Raw genomic sequence first — 25,961 nt, 5'->3', positions numbered from 1 at the left:
TAAAAATTTGTTTATTTGTCCTCCTACAGGGAGGCCAGAGTTTTCCTTTTGTATCTGCTGTTTTTTTGAGTTTTTAGCTCAAGATTCTTGTTATGCCAAAGTGGCATATTTTAGGACCACATGTTCTGCCATCCTGCCGCAGCAATCCTCTAAGAGCAGGTTAGCCAGCCTTCTCCTTCTTCACCCTAAAGCCATGATGTTTTCCCAGACATTGAGTATTTTTAGGTTGAGTATTATTCAATACATCATCATCTTTCCCACTCTCAGTGGTACATTGAACTTCTGTCTTTAGAAAACAGGCATTAATGATTTGGATGTCCTTGTTCTAAGTGGTAATTTATCACTTTAAGCTATGTAATCCCATCAGCTTGTAAGTATGGAATATATTATTTTTCACTAAGTACATCATCCTGTACATTTCCCCACTGAAGCTTATCTCCTGCTTTTTAACTTGTTTGCCTTTTGAAATTGGTCTCTATTTATTTCCTTTAGGCTTAGAGTTACTTCATTATCAAGAAAAGTTTATACTGTTGTAAATTTGGAAATTATACTTTTTCTAGATCATTTAAAAAATGCTACATAAGGTCATTCTCACAACTTATCACAAGGATATCTGTATATTCTAACCGTTTACCTTAATGTAGTATTCACACTTGAAGTCTCTTCAAAGCCATCTAAAGAAATAGTCAGATATGTGTTTATCTTTGTCCTGGAATGACATAATTATTTATATTAGTGATCATTTAGAAACAAGCCCAGTATCCAACAATAGGGTACTACTTAAAACAATTATGGCATTTTCACATTACATAACAGTTATGAAGCTGAAGAGTAAAGTTTATGTTCTAAGCAAAGTTAATGGAATAGGGAGATAGTCACTGCTTCATTAAAATAAATGTACAGGTTATAGTTTGTGTAAGCAGTAGGATTATAGGATTTTTAAATGACTTTTTGTAGGCAGAGGAATTAAAGGGGATGACTTTTATTAAAAAAATGATGATCGTTAATAATTGGTGTGGTGAGATTATGGGTGACTTAGGTTCTTTTTACTTCCCATATTGTCAACATAGATTACTATTGCCATCATGAGGAAATAAATAAATAAATAAATAAATGGTGGTCCGGAAACTGACATTTTATTCCTGTATTTTTTTCCTGAAATTAAGGAGTCTGGTGCAGCTTCGCCAAATGCAGTCGTATTCAGTGAACCCACTGATTAAACACACAGTCAGAATTCTTTCAGAATGTCCTGCATTTCACTTGAGAACATTTCAAAGCAATTGAACAAAAGCAAGGTGTGTACCAGGAAGGTTACAGTAGGACTGAAGGGAAGAACTAGAACTGGAAATGGAAGAGGGAGGAGTGGAGAAAGAGGATAAGAATGAGGGTGATGAGGAAGTGCAGAAGGGCGTAGCCCCAGGGCTTGGCCGTCCTGCAAGGACCAAAGGAAAGAATCTCACCTTAGAAAACTGCTCAGATTCTTTGAAAATATTCTGACCTTAATTTTTCATGATACCTTATAAGTAAAACTCAATGAGAGCCTACTTTTTTTTTTTTTTAAATTTTTTAACTGGGTACTTTATGGAGGACCAATGTTTTAAATAGACATTAAAGCATAAAACATGATTTAAGAATTTGTATTGGCAATGTAGTAGGTGGATTCTGAAACAAAGGTTACATAGTTGGTTGTATACCAAAATGACTTCCAGCTATAAAAGAGAAGAAATAAGAACCACAATTCCTAAAATGAGAGAAAATCTCCATGATTTTGGCAAAGAGGGAGCAAGCTTGGAAAATAGTTTGTCTTTTTTAATAGCCTGAAGAGTGATCTTTTCTCTATGAACATGCCTATGCAAGGCCCACTAAACAAAAACTGTTCCTTGTACATTTGACTCAAATTCCTTCTTGTTCTGCCGTGTTTTACAAGTCCTCATGTTTTGTTGATCACTCTTCACTCTCTGTGGAAAATAATATGCTATTCATGGTTGTATGTTTACAATGTAGAAAACATCATTTATTTCTCAGTTCAGAGGGCTTCTGGATTTGTAATTAGTTGCTGGGAAGTATATAATGGTATGTTTTCTTTTGAATTTAGCATTAGACAAAATGGCAACAGGAGATACGTCTTACCGTAGAGTGTCTGTTCATGAGAGTTCTTTATCATCACACTAAAGCACACGTCTGCTGACCATTTAAAGGAATAACAAAACACTGTTAAAGACTAATCTGGTCCCCCCACCCTCCCCAGATATACACAGTTATCAAAGAAAAGGCATTCAACACCACTGGGGAAATTATTTCTGTTAGAATGGTAGTCCCTTTAGAAATTTTACCATGATTTTTAGTTTTAAAAGTGTACATTTATAAGAACAAAACTGACTTTGAGAGTCACCCTCCTCTATCACTAGTGTATAATTCAGGAATAAAAAGAACGCCAAATTATAAACTATAGACTTTATATTATCTCCTGTCTTATCAAATAATGTGACCAGATAAAGTATCTTGTGAATTTCCTAAACATAATTAATCACATTGATTAATGACCTGAATTAACTGCTTGAATTTAGTCAAATTTGTTGAAGCAAGTAGTCCCAAGCTATGTTTGTAGTTTAGATTCTGTTTTTTTCATTATAAAGTGAAGATGTTTTCCATATTGGAAAAGTGAAAACTGTGGATTGTTTGCAAACTAGCCAACAATGTACGCTAGTCAGTTTATCTTGGCAAATTCGCATTTAATGTCATCCGTTGCCAGAAATCTGTTCCATAATGATGTCATCAACAGTTTGGGATGAGAAAAGACTAAGAGAAAAAGCTGAAAGAATGTAGATGTGAAAGTAATCCCTACATGTTCTACTGACCATATGTCCCCCCAGCAATTTTACTTATTGGGCTATCAAACTAAAACCCTCATTTCAATCCAGTAGTCCTTGAAGTCCTCAAGTCCTTTTCTGTTTTCCCCCATAACTTCATAATGATAATTATTTTTGTCAAGCTGTTTCATTAAAACATTAATTAGGTCCTATAACTTGTGAGAAATGTGTTGTTATAATTTTAGAGAGAAGCACAAGTTTAACTGCATCCTTGGCATCCTGTATCATGATGTCTGTGATGGAATGAAGAAATAATTAGATTTTTTGATTCCTTATTATAATGACATGAAAAAAAAAATTGTGCTTGAAAAGCAAAGTAGAAGTGAAACCTTCCTTGACTTTGTGATGGCATTTATGCTGAAACACAGAACTAATGCCATGTCAACATAAGTGTATGTGACACTCCCATTAAAAAGTATTCAATTGCTCTAGAGACCCATGGACTCTGTGATATGAATGGGGCCATCAAGATATGGTCTTTGAATTTCTTTGACTAGCCGTCTAAATGTGATAGGCTGACCTGTCTTTAAATACCATGTGTGAGAGCTTAAAATCTAGGTTAACTATCTATACACATATATGCAAATTTAAATTGTATGTGCCATAGAAGTATTTTAAGACTGAAAATATTCTTTTGAATAAATGCACTTATAAAATGTAGTTTGTAATATGGATGTTTCTTTCTCTTTTTTTCAGTTAATTTTTTTAACTTGATGTTTCTTGAATGAATACTTATTGTACACCTTCTATGTGCCAGATGGGCTAGTCTTGGATATGTCTTCACTGAGGTTATTGCTTTATAAGGGAGAAAAGATATGTGCTGAAATAATATCTATGGTACAAGGTAGAAGGTGAGAAATTTAAAAGATATATTTACAGGAATTCTGGGGAGGAACATAAGACTGAACTGGGGGAGATTTTTGTAGGGAACTCAGGGATAGCCTCGATGCTGAGGTCTGCAGAGACCAGATATGACTTAGGACACAGATGAGGCTCACATACTTCTGAGGCCTGGGTCATCTCTTTGTGCTCATGGGATCCTGCCCATCATGGTCACTAAATTCCTTTTAATCTGCAATTCGTCCATAACTGTCACATCAAATCACTTACTTCAAATCACAAATCTTTCACTTATTGCAACTGCAGCTTATTCACCATTTCAGTTCACTCACTGCTTTCTCTATTCTTGCTCAGATTTCCATTTCTACTCCCAGGACCCATAGCCTGGCTCTGTCTGTCTTTTTCTGTTCAAAGTCCTGAAAGACCATGTCATGAGTGAACTGGCTACCACCAGTCTTGTGTCCGACACCCTTCCCTGGTATAGTCACCTCTAACCAGGGGTATGAAAGTAAATATCTTGCTGCCTAAACACAGGAGTGTTTGCCTTGGAATGGGCTGTAAGGACTCCTTTCCAAAGTGTTGTGTGTGGCACCTTCCTCGAAATTGGTTCAGGGATGGCGTTACAGGAGAAAGATACATGAGCTGCCCTTGTCAACACTCTTGGTGTCCAAGGCCAGCCCCTCCACCTGGGCACTGATGTTATCCCTGCCTTTCTACAAGAGCTCCTGCTGATTGGACGATTTCCCTCTCTTGACTTCCTGACAGGATCTAAGTCAGAGGCAGAATATGATGGGGATTGAGCATAATTTTTAACCATCTACAGCCCCATCCGCTAAGAGGTCATGGAGAACACATGCAAATCGCGTACAATACAGGCATAAGGCTTCTCGTGTATCTTGATGAAATAAAATTACTGAGGAGAAAATAAAATTGATTTTTGAGTGTTGAATTTGCCAACCCAAAAGAATAAAGTGATGACATTATTAAATATATTCATCTAGGAAATAAGGAATAATTTTACTGAAATTATAGCATGAACTTAGAAATACATCATGGAATGGGAGATTTGTGATCATGTTTGGCCTCACTTATCTAACATTTTATTATCTTTATCCTTGAGTCACTGATTCTTAATGCTATAAACACTGACGATCTGACATTGACAGTTGTGAACTGCATAGGCACTATTGCAGAGACTGATAAAAATGTTTGTACTATTAGAATCAGGCAAATAAGATTATTGTATTAACTTCTGAACATGGAATTTTATATCCAATCAGAATCCCGTGTATTTCAGTCCAAGCTTCAATGCTTATACTTCACACGTTATCTTTTAGCATACACTAAGATAATATAGTTATTACCCCAAAATGCAGAGTCATGGAGTCAGAAGGTACCTAAAATTAATGTAGTGACATCACCCATGTCACGCAAAACTTATTTTTTCTTTCTAAGGTCTATTAAGCCTTTTTTGAATAAATTCATTGCTAAAAAGTGTACTACATTAAGGCTTGGTCACTGTAAATGTCAAAGTACATTCAATAAATGATTTTTCTTTGACCCACAGCGTTTTAATTTTTTATTTAACAATTTTTTGAGATACTCTTAATGGCATATAATAAATTCAACAAATGGCATGTAGCTTTTAGTCATCTCTTTCTGCATGATCAAGTAATGGTAACTTCAACTATATGGATCTACTATTTTTATAGGTAAAAACATCAGCCATTTCATTTGGTTCAATAAGATATATTTTAAAAATTGGCCAGGCGCAGTGGCTTACACCTGTAATCCAGCACTTTGGGAGGCCAAGGTGGTCAGGTTGCTTGAGCTCACGAGTTTGAGACAAGCCTGAGCAACATGGCAAAAACCTGTTTCTACAAAAATTTAAAAAGTTAACCTGGTCTAGTGGCTCACTCCTGTGGTCCCAGCTACTCAGGGGGCTGAAGTTAGAGGATCGCGTGAACCAAGGAGGTAGATGCTGCAATAAGCTGTGATCATACCACTGCACTCTACCCTGAGCGACAGAGCAAGACCTGATCTCAGAGATATATATATATCTCCTAGGAGTTTTTCTTAACTTTCTTAAAAAGAACACTAGTATTTAAAAGAGTTTTAGCTCATGTTGTGAAATAGACTCGAAATCAAACACAACTCATGCTATATTTTTTCATTTGGATAGGTATACCTAAGCCATAAATTGTCTTTTCAGAGGTAATGAACAAGTCCAGCAAAAAATGGTGAGATTTTATTCCCCGCTCTTTATGACAATACTCAGACTCTTAGGCCAATTTAGCTTCTGTTAAGTTTTATGAAAGTTCTTTTTGGCTTTCTTCCTTGAGAACTCCAGAATTATTTTAGGATGCAGATAAAGTACCACATATGTACATAGTTAAAGTCAGCAGTCTGCTTCACTTAAAAAATTCTGGACAGTTATGCTTATGCAGACCAGAAATCTATTATTACTGGAGAAAAAGGGAAGCAACTCCTGTCATGTGGCTAAAGCACAATATTTTAAATATCCAAGGTCTTTTGTAAATTTATTTCACAGTACATTCTGTGGTTCAGTATTTACATATAGTTCTGGTGAATAGATGCCCATGTTTCAAGAGTTGTATAATAGTCTCTTTCTTCAAATAAAATAATGAAGTCTTCATGAGTAGATTTGTGGTAAAGTTATTGTCTTATGGAAAGAAAATGGAAATGAAAATACTTGATGCAAAATTCACATTTTTCGTGATTCTCAGGTTCAGGTTACCAAATACACGGATCCTCAAACCCTTGCTGCTACAGTTCAAATAATCTACATTTTTTTTTCTTGTAGGGCAAGATCTAAGGAATCTGAATAAAGATTATTTTCTATTCCCAAACTTGTAAATATAGTTTAGTTTTCCCAAGTATATTTTGATAGAGCAATGTAAGAAATGTAGATGGATCTACATAATTGACTTTCCAAAATTAAAGAACCTTATTCATCATGCTTTTTGCTCTTGACAGGAACTGGGTTTCAGACACATCTGTTAGGCATCTTCTACAATGCTAGTCAATTAGTGAAGTGCCAAAGGATCTCATTCTGAGATACCTCAACCTTAGAATGAGCCTTCGCTGTCATCGTGTTCCCCAAAGGAATGGAAAAAAAATCAAAGCTGTGAATTGAAAAAAAAAATTGACTTTCTAACACACTGGGAACACAGAGATGAAAAAATATAGAAGACAGTTTCATGATAGAAATATATATGTTAAGAGCCATAAACATAGCAAAATTCTGACCTCAATAGGTAGTAGCAGAAGTCTTTGATCAAGACCATTTTCCATGACTGTCAATAGTTACTAACTACTCAGATAAAAGGCCACATAAGCTTGTTATTTTTAACATTCCTAGTCAATTCAATAATCAGTTAGAATTCATAGATATCTCAAGTATTTTAAGTTCAGTCCAAATAATTGACTATATAAAAGATGCATGAGTGCACCTTTGGATGATTACATTCTGTTCTCAGACCTGTCATCGTTTTCCTCAAAATCACATTTTTTTTTTTTTTTTTTTTTTGAGGCGGAGTCTTGCTCTGTCGCCCAGGCTAGAGTGCAGTGGCTGGATCTCAGCTCACTGCAAGCTCCGCCTCCCGGGTTCCCGCCATTCTCCTGCCTCAGCCTCCCAAGTAGCTGGGACTACAGGCGCCCGCCACCTCGCCCGGCTAGTTTTTTGTATTTTTAGTAGAGACGGGGTTTCACTGTGTTCGCCAGGATGGTCTCGATCTCCTGACCTTGTGATCCGCCCGTCTCGGCCTCCCAAAGTGCAAAATCACATTTTTTATGAACCTGCCTCTGTGTAATTTGATGATACACTGTCAGCACTCATAATTGTGGGTTAGCAGATGTTCCTGCTTTAAAACTTCCTTGAAAAATGTGCATTCATGAACAAGTATTAAGTATATGTAAAAAACCAAAGAAACCCACAAGTATTAGAACTTTCTGCAGTCTGTACATCTAAATATGCAAGTGCAAACTCAAGAGGCATCACCCACCTCCTGCCTTTTAATGAATTCTACATATTTTTGTTTGGATAAATAAAGCCGCAGGACATTCAGATGAGACACTTTAAAAATGCAGAAGATTATTGAAATTGTTATTAAAAAACAAAATAGAAAAAACACCTGAAGGTTTTCCAAAATACGGTTGGAACCTACCTATTTTTTTTTTTTCATTTTTCATTTCGTTACTTTAAGAAATAAAGAAATGCCATCTAGATTCTAAAAAAAGTTGCTTTCTACAACCTTTCTCTTTTTTCTTTAAGCAAAAGCAGAATTAACTGAAAGGAAAGAAGCTGTTTCAAGAAACAGCTGAGCTTCAGGAAGGTCAGTGGTATAGGCAGGCCTTGGAAGCAACCATAACCAGGGACTTACATGTCACCTTTCTCCTTTGCTACAAACTAGTTTTCTTCATAAGGTGTAAATCCTGCTTGCAAATACCTCCTGACTTACATTGTGCAGGTTCAGCCACCAGAGAGAGGCAAATGACTCTTTCAGACCCTAATTCAGAATTTTCTTAACATAATCCATACGACTACCGATGCAGTCAGCTCCTTCCCAAAGGGACACAGTGCAGACCAGACACTGCACCTGGAGGTGAGGAGGGACCCTGGGTCTCCAAGCTTTCCGGGTGGTATCCTTGCTTCAGCAGCTCAGGCAAGGTATATTGCTCCAAAAGCCTGCAAACTAAGGCCTAAAAACTAAATCAATGGTTCTCAAACCTGGCTGCACATTAGAATCACCTGGGGAGCCGTTAACAAACACCAACGTCCATATTCCACTCCAGACCAATTAAATCAGAATCCCTTGGCATAGGGCCTGTACATCGGTATCCATTAAAAATGCTCCCAGGTGATTCCACTGTGCAGCCAGGGCTGAGAACCACTGGGCTAAATGATAAATTTAAACTTAATGGAGGAAAAACAAGATAACCACCATAACCACCATTAAAACTGCAGTTTAAGAAAATAAAACCATATAGAAGTCCTAATTGATCTCAGGCATTTTAAATCAGTTCAAGTTGACTTTTTCCAATAACTTGTTCACAAGAAACAAATTAAAAACACATTTTGCCTCTTCCTGTTTGTCTAAAGATTTTATAGAAATATCTTCATATATTTTCCAGTCTTGGATCTAACCCATGCATATTGATTAGCAGTGAATTTATTTTTATAATATTAATTTGGTAGATCTCTTTTCCATTGTCTGTTAATGCATAGAACTCAAATATTATCTCATTCTAGTCTCCACAACAGACTTGCCTTATGTCTTTCCCCATTAGCTCTACTCTGCCCTCTGCCCTGTCAACGTGCACCCATAATTATATGTGCATTAACTGAACTCAAATAACAAGGGCATTCCACCAAATTCAGCCAGTTTATTAGGGTATACGAGGTTTGAAATTATGCTTATTTAACACCCTTGTTAGGAATTGCATTTTTGCCCAGTGGAGGTAGAAACAGTGGCTTTTGAGTTTGCAACTTTGTCCTCTTCTATCCTGGAATATGCAGTCAAGACATGCCTTTAATTGTCTCCATCCATTTCTATAGCAGAAACTGGGTTTAAACTTCCAGGAATGATTTGTCATTCCCTCCACCCCCATCCTCATTTCAAGCACTGAAATGGGCTTTTCCATATGACATGATGTGTTTCTGAGTTTGATATGTAGGCAATAAATACATGTTGAACAAAATGGATATTTTTGTTTCAGGGGTTATTTAGTGAAACTTTGAATGTTACATTTTGTGTATGTGCTAGAACAGTTCATTTGACTTTCGGTATAAAAATACATCTGCCAAAGACAGTGATTTGACTTGGAGCAGTTAAGCTACTTAAATTTGGTTCAGGATAGCCTACTTTTAAAAGCATAACATTTATGTCTCTTTATATGCAACTTATAATAGTCAGATACTTAGGGGGAAACACCTGAATACTGATTCAGGAAGACACATGTATACTAGAAATTGTATTTAGGCACCTGGTACATTTACACATAAAGCAGTGGCTTTTAGAGAGAGAATCAGACACTTTGTTTTGGCAGCTGTCAGAATATGATAAATGCTGCCAGTGGTTTGGGCACCTCAGTATCTCTCCCTTGGGCACCACTGGCTTCCCTGAAAGTATCCTATAGTTATCAATATCATATGCAAGTTTCTCTCTTGTATGTCTACGGAATCCTAGATTGTATTAGGCTTCTGGAAGAAATCTTGTAAATCAAAAGAAATCACATGTTAAATTATATTCTTCCCTAAATAAGGATATGCATTCGTCATGACTAAGAGCAAATGGCACCATAAAGATAATTGAACTCTAAAAAACCTAAGTATATAAATGCATCTCAGCTTCTGGCAGTCCACCATGCCATTTTCACAAGAATGGTTTCATCTTCTTCATAACATAATAAGTATTGTGTCAAACACTGTATGTGAATTTATATTTTAAATTTAATGTCTTCAATAATCCTATGAAGTATATGGCTGTGTGTGTGTGTCTATATATATATATATTTTTTTAATTTAAAATTGTTTTAAATTTAAAAAAACATGTAATTTTTTTCTGATAAGAAATAGACTCAGGGAGATTAAGGAAGTTAAAGTTTACTGGCAATTTTGTGTAGATTTAATCTCAAAGCACCAAGTTAAATTCTTTTCAGGCTTCGGAAATCCAGACTCCTTTAGGAACCATCAGAGCATCAGAAATTGTCAAGTAATAAAAATAGTTTTGGTTACTTATAATTTTACCTCAAAGAAATTCATAAAGATAAGGCATTTTAAATTTGGTTAGGCCATTGCGAGACAGTTCTCTAGTCATGCAACATCACACTTTTATCCACCTAGAGAAGCGGAAATCTATTTTACTCTGTCATTCATTCCAATGTTTTACCACTTTTGCAGTCAGGAAATGGTGCATTACCATTGCAAAATTTGAATTTCACATGTTGTTTTAGCTCATATATTCATTTTGTATGTTCAGAAGAAATAAAGGTTACTTGGTACAATTCTTTTCTGTTTATTTGTAGACCCTCCTTCTAATGCTGAATAATCTTTTAACTTGGCACTGATGCATCGTTGTTTTTTTTTTTTCCTTATAGTTCTCTGATGTTCTGACCCACCAAGTGATTAGTTTTTGCACTTTAAGTAATTATTATTACTTTTTTTTTTTTTTTTTTTTTTTTTGAGACACAGTCTCACTCTGTTGCCCAGGCTGGAGTGCAGTGATGTGATCTCAGCTCACCGCAACCTCTGCCTCCTGGGTTCAAGCGGTTCTCCTGCCTCAGCCTCCAGAGTAGCTGGGATTACAGGTGCCTGCCACCATGCCCAGCTAACTTTGTAGTTTTAGTAGAGATGGTGTTTCACCATGTTGGCCAGACTGGTCTTCAACTCCTGACCTCAGGTGATCTATCCGCCTTGGCCTCCCGAAGTGCTGAGATTATAGATGTGATTAAGAAATTATTTTTAAACAAATAGAAGACAGTCTATGATTTCTATAGTTAGAACACATCTAATTTCTACATGGCAAATTAAGTACTAGGCTAGGTAACTCCATGTTGCTTTCCCCAATAGAACCCCACCTGTCAATAAATATCCTTTTATTTTCCACTGGAGCCTAGCATATTTTCTTAAAAGCAAACTTCCAGTATGAATCCAAAGACATCACCAGAACCAGATATTTTATCAGTCATTGTGACTTAGAAATCTCATGCATCTGCGGCTGAATATTTGACAACAGTTTTCTTTTTTTTCCCCAGATATATGAATACAAATGCTTTCATTGCCACATATACCCTTGGCCACAGTTAGATGATTGAATTATAACTGAGTCATGCCTGTGCTGAGTTTTAGCAGAGTATTCCTGCAGGATCCAAGAAGGATAAAAATTGATGTCCCTCTTGAAACAGAGTGGTACAGATGGTGCAGCTTTATAGCTGTCTCCAAATACCAAATGCCAAACTGCTCCTTTGATAAGGCAAGGCGGTGTAAAGGTTTAAATATAGCCTCTTGGTGGAATGTCAGTGAATGATGGATCCCAGTTACAAACACACCAAAATGTTCCCTGTTTAAACATTTTTACTACCATGGTTGTGAAGATTCTATATCAAGGAAATTATGCCTAGAACAAGAAACTTACCCTGAAAAATCTATGTGTATACTAACAAATCAGTTAAATTTGGAGGAGGGGAGTGTGGAAAAATACAATGGCAAGTAGTAAAGTCAGTTTTTCAGCTAACACCTGCCACAAGTAAAATCTAAAAATGTTACATTAAATTCACAAGACTTACATATAACAACAATGAAACAGGGAACTTGGCTTTCCTAAATTAGCTTGGTTATCTTTTTACAGTACAGTTTTCACCAAAATGTCTAATGATGGTCTTGTAGTAGGAGAATGGCATACATATATAGAATGGTTAACTTGATCATTTTATACGTATGCATATATGAATTTATTCTTTTGATAAAATATATTTTAAAGTACTGCTAGTATTCATATCCACCTCATAATTTGTACTAGGGAGATGAACAGCAAGAAATAAAATTTTAAAGTACTTGAGACCCGAGACGGGTGGATCACGAGGTCAGGAGATCGAGACCATCCTGGCTAACACCGTGAAACCCCGTCTCTACTAGAAAATACAAAAAACTAGCCGGGCGAGGTGGCGGGCTCCTGTAGTCCCAGCTACTCGGGAGGCTGAGGCAGGAGAATGGCAGGAACCCGGGAGGCAGAGCTTGCAGTGAGCTGAGATCCGGTCACTGCACTCCAGCCTGGGCGATAGAGTGAGACTCCGTCTCAAAAAAAAAAAAAAGAAAAAAAAAAAAAGAAAATAAAATAAAGTACCTGAGACCCTGTCAATTTTTTGTTAAAACTGGTTAAAGAGCCATAAGGAAAACTAGAATTATAGCAAACAGTAGGTTCGTGTTTTAGAACCTTTAAAAATTAGCTAGTGAATTAGTTAAAATTATTTCAGCTAATTTTGAAATAATTGTGAAGATATACAAAAAAGAAACATATTGGATAATGTAAATGGTGTCAGCAAGTAAATCAAGACAAGAAAGTCATCAAATAATTTTGAAGCTGTATGCAGTTATTTTATAGTGAAAATAAATGATTACCAAACTAAAATGTTACCCCTAAAGTAGATTTATAAGTATGCCAATGAGAACAATGTTAAGAAAGGAGCATTTATTTCATCATTACTGTAATGCTATCTCTCCTATACCTGGACCATTGTAACACTGAACACATCAGAATGTCCCACGGAAAGGTAATGTTATATTTCTGCATATGGTTTGTACTTTATTTAGATTGTTGTATTTTCTGTAAATTTACTTACCTCTTAGAGGCGCAGTAGCCTGACTATCCACAGTTTTCACTCATTTTTGCTTTACAAATCACATTGACTTACTGATTTCAGAGGATATGGCTATCAATCTGGACTAGGGTGATTATATCTAATATTTGCAGTATACTCAACCAAATAAACTCCAAGTGAGAGAGGTTTTAAAAAACCATTTTCTTGTGATTTAATTTACATTTCTAAAAGTTTCAGAATACAACATCCACGTTCAAAAATCAGTAGCATTTCTATACACCAATAACATACAAGCAGAGTGCCAAATCAAGGATGTGATCTCCTTCACAATAGCCACCAAAAGAATGAAATACCTAGGAATACAACTAAGCAGATGAATGATTCTCTACAATGAAAATTACAAAACTTTGCTGAAAAAAAAATTGGATGATACAAATGGTAAAACATCCCATGCATGTGAATAGGAAGAATCAATATGGTTAAAATGGCTATACTGCCCAAAGCACAGATTAAATATTATTCTGCTCAAACTATCAAAACATTTTTCATGGAATTAGAAAAAAAACTATTCTAAAATTCATACAGTACCAGAAAAGAGCACAAATAGCCAAAGCAATCCAAAGCCAAAAAAAAAAAAAAAAACCAAAAACAAAAACAAAGTTTGAGGCATTGCATTACCCAACTTCAAACTATATTACAAGGTGATAGTAACCAAAATAGCATGGCACTGGTACAAAAAGTAAAAATATAGACCAATGGAATGGGTTAGAGAACCCAGAAATAAAACTGCAAACCTACAAGCATCTGGTCTTCTACAAAGTTAACAAAACCAAGCAATGGGGAAAGGACTTTCTATTCAATAAATAATGCTGAGATAACCAGCTAGCCATATGCAGAAGATTGAAACTGGACCCCTTCCTTTCACCATATACAAAAATTTTCTCAAGATGGATTAAATACTTAAATGTAAAGCCTAAACTATAAAAACCCTAGAAGAAAACCTAGAAACATCATTCTGGACATAGATCCTGGCAAAGATTTCATGCCAAAGATGGCAAAAGCAATTGCAACAAAAACAAAACTTGACAAGTGGGACCTAATTAAACTATAGAGCTTCTGCACAGCAAAATACGCTATCAACAGAGTAAACAGACATCCTACAGATTGGAAGAAAATATTTGTAAACAATGCACAAAAAAAAGGTCTAATATCCAGAATATATAAGGAACATAAACAAATCAACAAACAAACAAATCCATTGAAAAAATGGGCACTTAAATGGACACTTCTCAAAAGAAGATATACACACAACCAACAAGGTTTTGAAAAAATGCTCAGCATAACTAATCATTAGTAAAATGCAAATCAAAACCAGAAGAAGATCCCATCTCACATTTGTCAGAATGGCTATTTAAAATAAAAAATGACAGATGTTGATGAGGTTGCAGAGAAAAATCAATGCTTAGACATAGATGGTGGAAATGTAAATTAGTTCAGCCACTGCAGAAAGCAGTAAACCTGCATATGTACGCCCTGAGCCTAAAATAAATGTTGGCAAGAAAAAATACGTTTTAAGTGTAAAATCTAATGAGTTTTGACAAATATAATCACTTTTACATTACTGTATCAAGATTTAGAATATTTCCATCACCCCTTAAAAATTCCTTTGTGCCACATTTTCAATCATTTCTCTCTGCTCCCACTTCGGAAATGCACCGATCTATTTCTCTTATAATTCATTGTTTTTGCCTGTTCATATAACTGATACTATACAGCATATTCTCTTTTGCATTTGGCTTATTTTATTTAGCAAAATATTTTTAAAATATATCTACATTGCTGTATATGACATTATTTTGTTCTTTTAGGAAATTGTTGATTAGTATTCTATTGTATTAATATAATGGGTTTATTAACACATATTAATTTTTGATAAAATAGCAAGGATGTTTAACTTTACAGGAAATTTTCAAACTGTTTTCCCAAGTCTTACCATATTACAGTTTTACCAGAAATTTGTATTTCCAGCTTTCCAGTGTCTGGGCATGTCACTCTTTTGTCAAATCTTGTTTGTACAAATAGTGAAAAAAGTCTTGTGTTTTAATTTTTTACCATTAATCTAATAATTTACATTGATTTCAAATGTTGAAGCACCTTGGCCTTTCTTAGTTAAGTTCCACCTTATGATGTATTATCATATCGGTATATTGTCAATATTTAATTATTACTAATATTAAATATAGCATATTATAAAACATACTAAATATTCAAAACATTAATTTTGCTAATATTTTAATGAGGATTTTAGTATCTGTATTCATGTAGGATGTAGGTTAGCAGTTTCCTTCTTTTATGATGTGGTTGTCAGATTTCAGTATCAGCATTATACAGGACTCATAAAATGAGTTGAAAATTTTCCCTATTTTGTTTTCAGAAAGATACATGTAATGTCATCATTAATTGTTCTTTAAATATTTGGTAAAATCCATCAGTAAATGCACAGAGAATTTTCTTACTGGAAAGGTTTATTATTAACTACTGATCTATTTTCTTTGATAGGCATAGGCTTTTCAGATTTTCTGTCTTCTTCAGTTTTGGTAAGTTATATTCTTCAAGGAGTTTGTTTATTTTGTAACTTGTCAAATTGGTTAGTATAAAATTGATCATGATAGCCCATTATTTTTCTTTTAATATCTGTAGGGTCTGTAATAGTGTCCTCCTTTGGTCTTCTCTTTTTGTGGATTACTTCCTTAAGGGTATGTTCTTTCTAATGTATGACCATGTAAAGATGGTCTAAAGATACAAGCAACCAAATGGCTTTTACTTCTGTGTTTCTGTCTATGCTGCTACTGTTTTCCTATTTTGATTAGAGGGACAAACTCTTCTCAGTCTGTATGAGAATTCTATCACTAACAGTTTTAGTACCAAAAGTCTTGAGTCCCAGGAATTTAGTTCCTTAATGAGAGTAAACCAGGAGTATTTGGCATCCTAATTGTATATGACCTGAACTGAATCATTTGGTAATTAAATTATTAGTCTACATTTCCCTTAATGGTATAGTTTTCTTAAAAAAGCAGCAATGCAGATCAATCAACATAGTTATATACATCTAGCTTTTATAATGCTGTCAATCCTCTTGCCTCTACTGGGGATTCATTATATATAACATCATCTTTATCACTTGAACCTATTCTCATGTTACCAATAGTTAATTGAGGCACAGAGATATTAAATAATTTGAACATGGTCTCTAACCTGTGTATTCACAAAGTGATAATTTTATTTAGGTAATCTAACTTCATTACCTGTGACTCTGTCTATTCTGTCAGTAAGCATCTTAAAGTAAACATATTTTATTTTTAAACCTCAAAGCAATTATGAAAGTAAGGAAATATGTACACACACATACACACACACACATATATTTAACAATGTAGATTAACATTGACAATGTGGGATTGTTTTAGAGTAGAGGTGGAGAGTATCTTTTCATTGTATGTTAGAAACTTTAAACTGTTCTCTTTTTATTGCTATAATCAGCATGACATTTCTTTTGTAATTGAAACAACAGAAATTTGAAAAAAAAAATAATTTTCTCTCTTTAATATATTGTGTCTATTTTTTATTATGCTAAATAAAGTCTCCTAATCTGGAAAAAAAATCTATGCCATTTAACATTTTCAAAAGCACATAGTTAAAAATTCTCATTTCCAAGACAATTTAGGAAGTAAAATAGAGCTTTTAAAATTACTGGCTGTCAATGTTATTTTTCATTTCCTGATTTTTCTTCCATGTACATGTTTTAAGGGCCTGTTGAGGTAGGTCTGGAAAATTTTAGCTTCTTACAGAAGGTCAGTAAATTATGGATTAACATGTTTATGATACTTCTCGTTGAGTTGCAGTGATTAAAGTGTTAAATTTTTTATTGTCCCTTCTGAGTGTAGTAAAACCTGACGTAAAAACGCTTGCAGAAAATTAAGATTTAGTTAGCTTATTTTTTTTAAAAAAACATGGTCTTATGATTCTGGAAGGGTATATAAATTCAAGCTTTGTCCTTGAGAGTCAATCTGTTTGTCCAATCTGTTCACATTTTGTAGTCTTTGCATACAATTTACATTTTAGAATTCACCTCTGGGAAACTCTTCTGTTCTTCTTTAGAGTTGTCTCTAGATTTGGACTAAGGGTGAGAGATGCTAAGGAAGAATATAAATCTAACTATTATTGCACAGCCCCTTTGAACTCATTAAAGAGGATCTTCCAGGAGAATTGCCTTCATTTACATTGGATCTTTAGAAGGGACTTGAGAAGTGCTGCTTCTATTTATTTTTCCTTCAAAATGATGCAATAGCAGCAGGCTATTAGGCTCTTTGACATAGCTCATGACCCATCTGAGATGAGTGGAAATGAAAAGCACCTTCTTTCCTATGGGAGCAAGGGTTGGGTTCAATGGAGGAAATACAGAGCAGTCTCTGCAGTGAGCAGACTATGAATGGATCCTGATTTGCAGCAAACTAGCTAAAAAGATTTACTGCACTTCTTGGAGACTTAGTAAACTCGTCTGTAGTATGTGCAAGCAAACAAGTATGTACACATGAGAGAATAGTGGTCAAAGATGATACCAGCTAAATCGTGACAAATGTTCTGCTATGGTTATGTACTGTATTATCTTTCATTTTCCTTTTCTTTTTTGTTTTTTATTATTATTGTTTTTTGAGATAGCCTCACTCTGTCGCCCATACTGGAGTGCAGTGAAGCAATCTCGGCTCGCTGCAACCTCTGCCTCCTGGGTGCAAGTGATTCTCCTGCCTTAGCCTTCCAAGTAGCTGGGACTACAGGCGCCCGCCACCATGCCTGGCTAATTTTTGTATTTTTAGTAGAGACACGTTTTCACCATTTTGGCCAGGCTGGTCTTGAATCTCTGACCTCAAGTGATCCGCCTCCCAAAGTGCTGGGATTGTGCTCGTGAGCCGCCGTGTCCTGCCTGTATTACCTTTCTTTTCATCAAGTGTCTTTGAAACTGAGGAATATGGGACACCCGAAGACCTCATAACTTACCAAAAGGAAGCAAGACTTTGGTGTCACTACAAGGCTCCAGGGAAGGCTGAGTGATAGGGTAATTTTTCTCATCTACCCAGAGAGAAATGGGCCAAATGTCAATGCTATCTCCAAGGGAATGGGACCAAACTGTGCTTTGTACTAAGCAAATTTTGTGAGTGGCCTAAGAGTATTCTAGTCAAGGATTTATGAGGCAGTGGTTGCCAATCATTACTACAGATTAATCATTTTATACAGGAGAGACTATCAGTGGCCATGGAAGAGTATGTCTTGTAATGAAGACACAATTCAAATAGGCTTGCATGGAGGAAGAAAATGAGGGGCACTGTATGTTTCATGTAACTGAAGGGTTCTTTTGTGTCTGGTCTAGCTATTTTTCAATGAGAGTAGCCATGACTAGTTTCTAAGCTTGAACTTTGCTTTGCCCTAAAAACTGTGTGGGATACTGCCGGTCCCCAAAACTGTTCAGAAAAACAACATTGTATATTCTCCCTACTGGCATGAAATCATCCTATATGAGTTAGAAGTCATTCCATCTAATTCTGTTTCTGCTCTTTGGCCCCAGGCTTGTGCTCTCCAAGGCTTGTGAATTTCATATATGTTTCTCTTCCTTACTGCATCTTGAGTCCTCTGTTATTCATAAATACATAAGGCATTTGACATTATTTCTTGTAGTCAGTCACTCAGGCTAATGTGTTATCACTGAAAACTCGCAGTACCTATGGTGGAAGGTAGGGAGTGGATAGGAAAAAGGAAAGAGCTATCAAAGTACTTCTACATTTAGGCCAGGTGCGATGGCTTATGCCTGTAATCCCAGCATTTTGGGAGGCCGAGGCAGGCAGATCACCTGAGGCCAGCAGTTTGAGACCAGCCTGGCCAACATGGTGAAACCCCGTTTCTACTAAAAAAAACACAAAAATTAGCTGGGTGTGGTGGCAGGTGCCTTAATCCCAGCTTCTTGGGAGGCAGAGGCTGGAGAATCCTTTGAACCTGGGAGGCGGAGCTTGGAGTGAGCCAGGATAGAGCCATTGCACTCAAGCCTGGGGTACAAGAGCGAGACTTCTCTCAAAAATAAATAAATAAAGAGAAATAAATAAATAAAAAACTTCTACATTTAAAGTTAAACATTAAATTAAAATGCTAGTTTGGGTATATTTTCCACCAAGCGTGTATCTCCAAGTAGCATTTCCCTATTTGCTTGTACCTTTTAATATCTTGAACTTGATGTTCTGCTAGGAATAATTCCTAATGGGACACCATGATAATCAATGAAATAGAAAAAAATTGAAATTTCAAACAATAAAAAACAACAACACCTAGACATGTGCCCTGATTAATCAATAGAGTTAATCAGAATTCTGGTGAAGTCAGGTGAGGATATCACTGTTTTTATTGCTAACCGGGTGATTCTAATATACAGCCGGGATTGCAAATCACTGTGATAGAAAAATGACATTACGTGGGATCTATTCTTTCACCTAAGCATTAACAAATGTTTACTTTGAAAATACCCTGTGCCAGTGACTGGTTGCAATTAAAAATAAAAAATCTCAATTTTTAAGGAGTTCAGAAACTGACAGTACAGAAAGCTAGACATAAAAAGGCTCCTGTGACTTATTATAATTTTTTTCCTGTTAAGTTTTATAAAGTAATACAGATAATTTTCGCATGGATTTGTTCAACTCACTGAACCTTATCATGTATTTGCTTTGAATTGAAATCACATACAGCCCTTAGCATGGCACCTTGTGCAGAAGATGCATTTACAACTGTGTTAAGTTAATGTTCATATATGAAGTGACTTTGCTCCCATAATAAATTCCTTTTTAAATAAAATCTAGCAGATACTGAGACAGATTAATAAAGGTCTATTAAGCTTATGTACAAAATTTTTGTGTTTGCAGCCTTATTATATCCCCCTTTCTGTCTGAGTAGATATATCTGCCTCTAAGACAGATCCATCTCTGAATAATAATGGATTTTAAAGTTAATCTAATCACTATTATGTTTGAGATTGAAATGCAATAATAGCAGTTGCTTTGGTTAATGTAAATTATATTGTACCTTCTTCTTTTGAAGTGATGAAAACAGAAACAGTAACGTCAGGGTCAGGAAACATAATCTAGACAGTCTTTCACAGCTTTCTTGTCTATACAACAAGAAGTTGTTTAAAATTGGACAAGTTACTTCATCTTTCTATTAAATGGAATCATCCACTAATAGCAAGGACTGTGCTAGATGTATAGGTAAAAATGCATAAGATGAAGTGATTTTATCTGCAAAAGAAGCAGTTGAACTACTTAAGCTGTAAGTTCCTTACCAAAACCAAGATTTTATTATTCTAAAATTCTAGAGCTAGAGGAGGCAAGAGCACGGAAGTCCTTAAAGCAGGATTTTGGTATTTTTCCAGATCTGTGACTTGAGTAACACTCTCAGTATTAGTCACTGTTCTGTATAATGTTACAATAATACTAACAGTGTCATTTTATATGCTTCTGAAGATTGCTTGAAATGTTTGTAACTCTTAGGAAATAAAATTTACTTGGTAAACAATGAAAAATGATAAGGATATAACTATATAATTCTAAATTAAAAGTACTTTGAAATAATTTAATAAGGCAGGGAGCAAATCTCAAACTCCATAGTATATAGTAATCACCTGGTGTGATTATTCAGCCATGTAAACTGTATTTTTAGTTTTCAAGATCATGCTTTTAAAAAGCTGGTTAACTCAGCTGCAGACAATCAATGCATGGGATTCAGTGGACTTTTTTGTTTTTATTTTTTAACTTAAGAAAAGCACATATACAGGTATTTGTCATTCGTTAGACTATTATTTTTGGAAATCAAAGCATTTCCCTTGTTAGGGGAAATTGATTTGGCAAATGTAGATGGATGGCTTTTTAGAAAAATATACCATTTGATAGAGACAAATAAGTGAAACACCCATGAAGTCCCCGGTGTCATTACTATTACATGCTTCTATCATTATCGCTATCTTCAGGAAGCATACACTACATGCAAGCCAATTTGTTTGTTTGTTTGTTTGTTTGTTTGTTTGTTTGTTTTGAGACAGAGTCTCACTCTGTCACCCCGGCTGGAGTGCAGTGATGTGATCTCAGCTCACTGCAACCTCCACCTCCCGGGTTCAAGTGATTCTCCTGCCTCAGCCTCCTGAGTAGCTGGGATTACAGGCACACGCCACCATGCCCGGCACACAAGCCACTTTCTAAACATTTTTCTTTTTACTTGGATTAGAGAATGCCAAGTATTCTGAATTAAAAATTTCTGTTAGAGAGCGTCTTCTTAAATTATGACAGACATTAATGTAAAAATAACAATAATAATTCACATTTTCAACTGTCATCTCAGCAACAATTTAAACAGTTGTTATTCTCAGTGTTGAACAAATGTGAAGAAACCTCATATACTTCTCTTCAAAGTGAATGTAGCTTCATTATTTTCAGCGGCTCAGTCAGCTATCAAGGTAGAGCACCCACACTTGTCTTCACACACTACTGCTTGCCCCAGAAATTTGACTTTAGGAATTTATCCTAGGTGTACACGTCCATGAATCTGCAACATTTAAGTATAAGAATATTTACTGCAATATTACTTGTGATGGCAAAAACCTGAAAACACCCAATTACCAATGGCAAATATACTAAATAAGTAGTATATCCATAATAATATGCAGCCATGTGAGAGAATTGAACTGACTTGAAATGAAGTTCAAGGTATATTGATAAATGTAAAAATCAATTTGCAGCACTATATGTAAAATGCCATCTCATTTGTGTTTTTAAGTGTGTGGAGGTTTTTTACATATATTGATATAGGTCTACAGATAAGTATGCAGAAATATGCTTATGTACCTAGACATTTCTGGAAGGATTTGAAAAAGACTATGTGTGTGTGTGCATAAACATATGTTTGTTTAGTGAAGGACTTCCTGCATTTCTTAATGTTTGTTTTGTAAGTTTTACAGTAATGAAAACAGAAATAGTTCAGATAGAATATAGTATGCTAATAAAGAAATACTGTCTTATAGTAAAGGATAGCATTTAATGAAAGCTGTTGCTGAGAGAAAAAGTTTGATGAGTTGGACAGAAGAGGTAATGGGTTAGGAAAGCCCACGGTCTTTATTGGTGTTGAGTACTGAAGAAACGATACTATGATTGTGTGGATGCAGTGATTTAACTCTTGTCGTGTATGTAAATCAAAAACAAAAATGTGAGGTTAACTTCATCTTGTCTTGCCTGAGCCACCTTAATGATAAGTGCCATAAATGATATCTGCCACACGATGTGGCTGCAGATCAATCATTTATTCACTCCACTAATATTGAAAACCTACTAAGTGCTCAGTGCTATACCCATAAGTCAGGCTCTCCTTTAACAGTTAGGCAATTGGCTCAATCTTCAATGTAAAGATTGAAAAATTAAAAAGAGAAAAGAGCAGAGCCCTCAACTCAGCATATACTAATTGTTGAGTGAACTGAAGCTATTATTGTTTGCTTTTCCCGGTAGCTTTCCTGCCTGAATACATCTGGATTTAGGGGAGGGTGAGCAAGTGCTGGAGCAAACTCTTTCCTGATTGTACTTTCAGAGAAAAATTTGTGAGCAAATAAATAATGACACAAGTTGCAAATCTCTTAATGAACCTAAAGATTCTTGCCACACATTTCCCAATGCATAGATATATATCTTTTCAATCTAACAGTTTTGATTTTCTGAGACTTTAAATTTCATTTTCAATTTATACTGTTTTTTTGTTTGTTTGTTTGTTTGTTTTAAAGATCAAATTAATTCCAACTGAAAAAGGGGCATGGGAACTCTTTGTGCTAAATTTGAAATCTGGCTGGAAAAATTGCAATCCTGTCTGAACATCCATTTTATCAATGCAGACAAAAATGCCTACTTCACCGTTTCGTCATGGGGCTTTGTCCTTCAGTAGTGTAATATACATAAAGCATCTAGCACAGTGCCTCATAGAGCCAGTGTTTTAAAATGGTGTGTATTATACTAATGACGATAATGATGATTTCAGAAATATAGTATATTTTGATTCGTTTAAAGACATGGTGTCTTTTATTCTTTTAATGTGTATTTCTTTTCATTTAAAACCAAGTTTGAAACTAAATAATTCTCTCTCACTAAAATCATGTCAGAATTATATCAGCACTGTGTTAAAAGGATATACACCATCAACAATAGACATAGGATAAATCATTTTTAAAGGAGCTGGTCCAACAGAAAGTGCCAGCACGTTATGGTTTATGCTGTCTGCTGACCTTTAACTCTGTATATTTAACTGTGGAAGTCAGACTTCAATTATTCATACTTATTTCTTTTAATAATTTATAATATGACTTTCTTTTGAAGACATTAGAAATACGGAATAATGTTGCCACAATATTGAAAATCAGTTTTTTGGGAACAATGTTGTATCTGAAAACAAGTAGTTTACATGTGCTCAGTCTTTCTCTCCAGCCCTGTGTCTATTTTGCAAATATATAAAGTATGAAACTGGCTAAGAGACATTTTTGGTCAAAATACAGATTCTGTTTTGGTATGTGGCTAAAAGTAGCTTAAATAAAAACTGTGTATGTAACTATAGCTAAACATTTCTTTCTTTGAGGATTGTTGACATAACAGAAAAGGTAGAAGTTTTTTTTCAGAAGCCATGTTATGTGAAAATTATTGCTAGAATACTTCAAATTTTTAATGATATAGACCAGACAATTCCAGATGATATAAATCAAAGAGAGAGAAAAAAAAATCCATGATCACGAAATCTGCATTACTCAAAGCCATGACTAATTACATGAAGGGTGGTCTCTGTCCCTTTACTTGAAGTTCTGGATTTTTTTTTATTTTATTTATTTTATTATTATTATTATTTTTTTTAGACCAAGTCTTGCTCTGTCACCCAGGGTGGAGTACAGTGGCAAGAGCTTGGCTCACTGCAACCTCTGCCTCACAAGTTCAGGTGATTCTCCTGCCTCAGCCTCCTGAGTAGCTGGGATTACAGATGCCTGCCACCATGCCAGGCTAATTTTTGTAGTTTTAGTAGACACAGGAGTTTGCCATGTTAGGCAGGCTGGTCTTGAACTCCTGACCTTAAGTAACATGCCCACCTCGGCCTCCCAAAGTGCTGGGATTACAGGTGTAAGTCACCACACCCAGCCAGGACGTTTTTCTTTTTTTCTGTCAAATTTGTATTCTGATCATTTTCTGAGCATTTCCTATTCATATAAAAATTAATTCATAGCCTAGCAGAGACTGGTGAACAGCTTAGCCTGGTATCAGAGAAAATTCAACGGCTTGAGTTAGAACTTGATCAATTAACAGACTTGTATAACATTGTAGCTTTTTTGCTTTTAATATTAAAAGGAAATTCCTTGCATTTCAAAATCCTGTCGTTTGGCATGATTGAAGCTGTGGGCAACTTTTTGAGTTTAGATTTGAAATGTAAAATGTTTTCAATTATTGATAACTTGGAATAAATACATTTGTTCTTATGATTTTGCCACATTTTCCACTTCCTTTTAGAAAAGAGAACGCTCTGTGGCCCTCATGGAAAATTTCTCCCTGGCATGGAATCTGGCAAGAAATTCAGTCACTTATGCTTGACTCCTGCTCTCAACTGTAAATCATTTTTAAAGGGCTACAGGTTAATTTTATTCTTTTTATCTTGACATCAAACAAGCCAAATGGAATATTCTTTCCCTTCCTTATCAAAATAGTCAAAATATTCCTTTAATTGTTTAAAAAGTTGCCACTTAAACTTTGTGAAGCATGATGGGTTAAAGACAAATATCTGGGGCTTTGGAAATTTGATGATGATGTTAAATAATTTCTTGCATGATAGTGTAGTGGGTTGAATGGAATAATGTCCACGTCCCAGTCTCAGGAACCTATGAATACGACCTTTTTTGCAAACCAGATTTTGAAAATGTAAATAAATTGAGGGTTTTTGAGATGAAAACACCCTGGTTAATCTAGATGAGACCCAAGTCCAATGAGAAGCACTCCTCTAAGAGACAGAAGAAGAGAAGCCATGCAAAAGGAGACCGCCAGGTGAAGATGGAAGCAGAGATTACAGTGGTGCAGCCACAGGCCAAGCAACCCCTGGAGCCCCCAGAGCCTGCAAGAGGCACAGAAGGATTCTTCCCTAAGAGCCTCCTGAGGGAGATCCGTCTTGCCTACCCTGATCGTTGACTTTTGGCTTTCTGAAAAGAGAAAGATTAACTTTTTCTTCTTTCAGACTATCAAGTTCGTGATAGTTTGACAAGACAGTATTAAGAAACTCATACAACTGGTAAAATGTAAGCTGCTTACCTGGAAACACAGAGATACACGTAATGGATTTCAACGTAAGATCAAGGTGACTTATGCAAAAGATCCCTTTTCCCTGTTATTTGAATAAAATAATTCTTCATTTTGAGATCATATTACTCTGACTTACTTTAAGATTGTGAGAAGGAGCCCTGTCATGAGGCATAATCTTGTAGAGAATTCTTATTGCCTGAACAATCACCATGTTTTATAAACAAGGAGATGGACCAAGAGAGACCAAAGTCATACAAGTGTTTCTTGCACTGGATTTCAAAGTAGCTTGCCCCAGTGCCACCATAACAGGACCATTTTTTTTTTTACTTCATGGAAAGAAAAGGCACTGTACTGCAATGAAGGGGACAGAGTAGTGACCATAGGTTATAATGTAAATTCATCTGGCATCTCTTGTGATTTTAAAACCTCCTACCTTGTGAAGAATCTTCTATTTTGTGAGAAATGGGAAGTCCAAGTTAAAAATCTCTGATACTGGAAATAATAGCAGCTTCCCTTAAGTTCA

The 25,961-nt window shown here is 35.4% G+C and overlaps 1 protein-coding gene across 1 annotated transcript in view; it reads left to right on the top strand.

Annotated features, from left to right (window-relative positions):
* The window catches only part of GPC6 (glypican 6), a 1,232,941-nt gene that overhangs the window by 422,951 nt on the left and 784,029 nt on the right, over positions 1–25,961 (top strand). The window lies entirely within an intron of this gene.

This window comes from Trachypithecus francoisi, unplaced genomic scaffold (genome assembly GCF_009764315.1).
Source record: "Trachypithecus francoisi isolate TF-2019V2 unplaced genomic scaffold, Tfra_2.0 Lachesis_group18, whole genome shotgun sequence".
In the NCBI taxonomy this organism is placed as follows: Eukaryota; Metazoa; Chordata; class Mammalia; order Primates; family Cercopithecidae; genus Trachypithecus; species Trachypithecus francoisi.
This window is presented reverse-complemented; position numbering and strand designations above follow the sequence as displayed.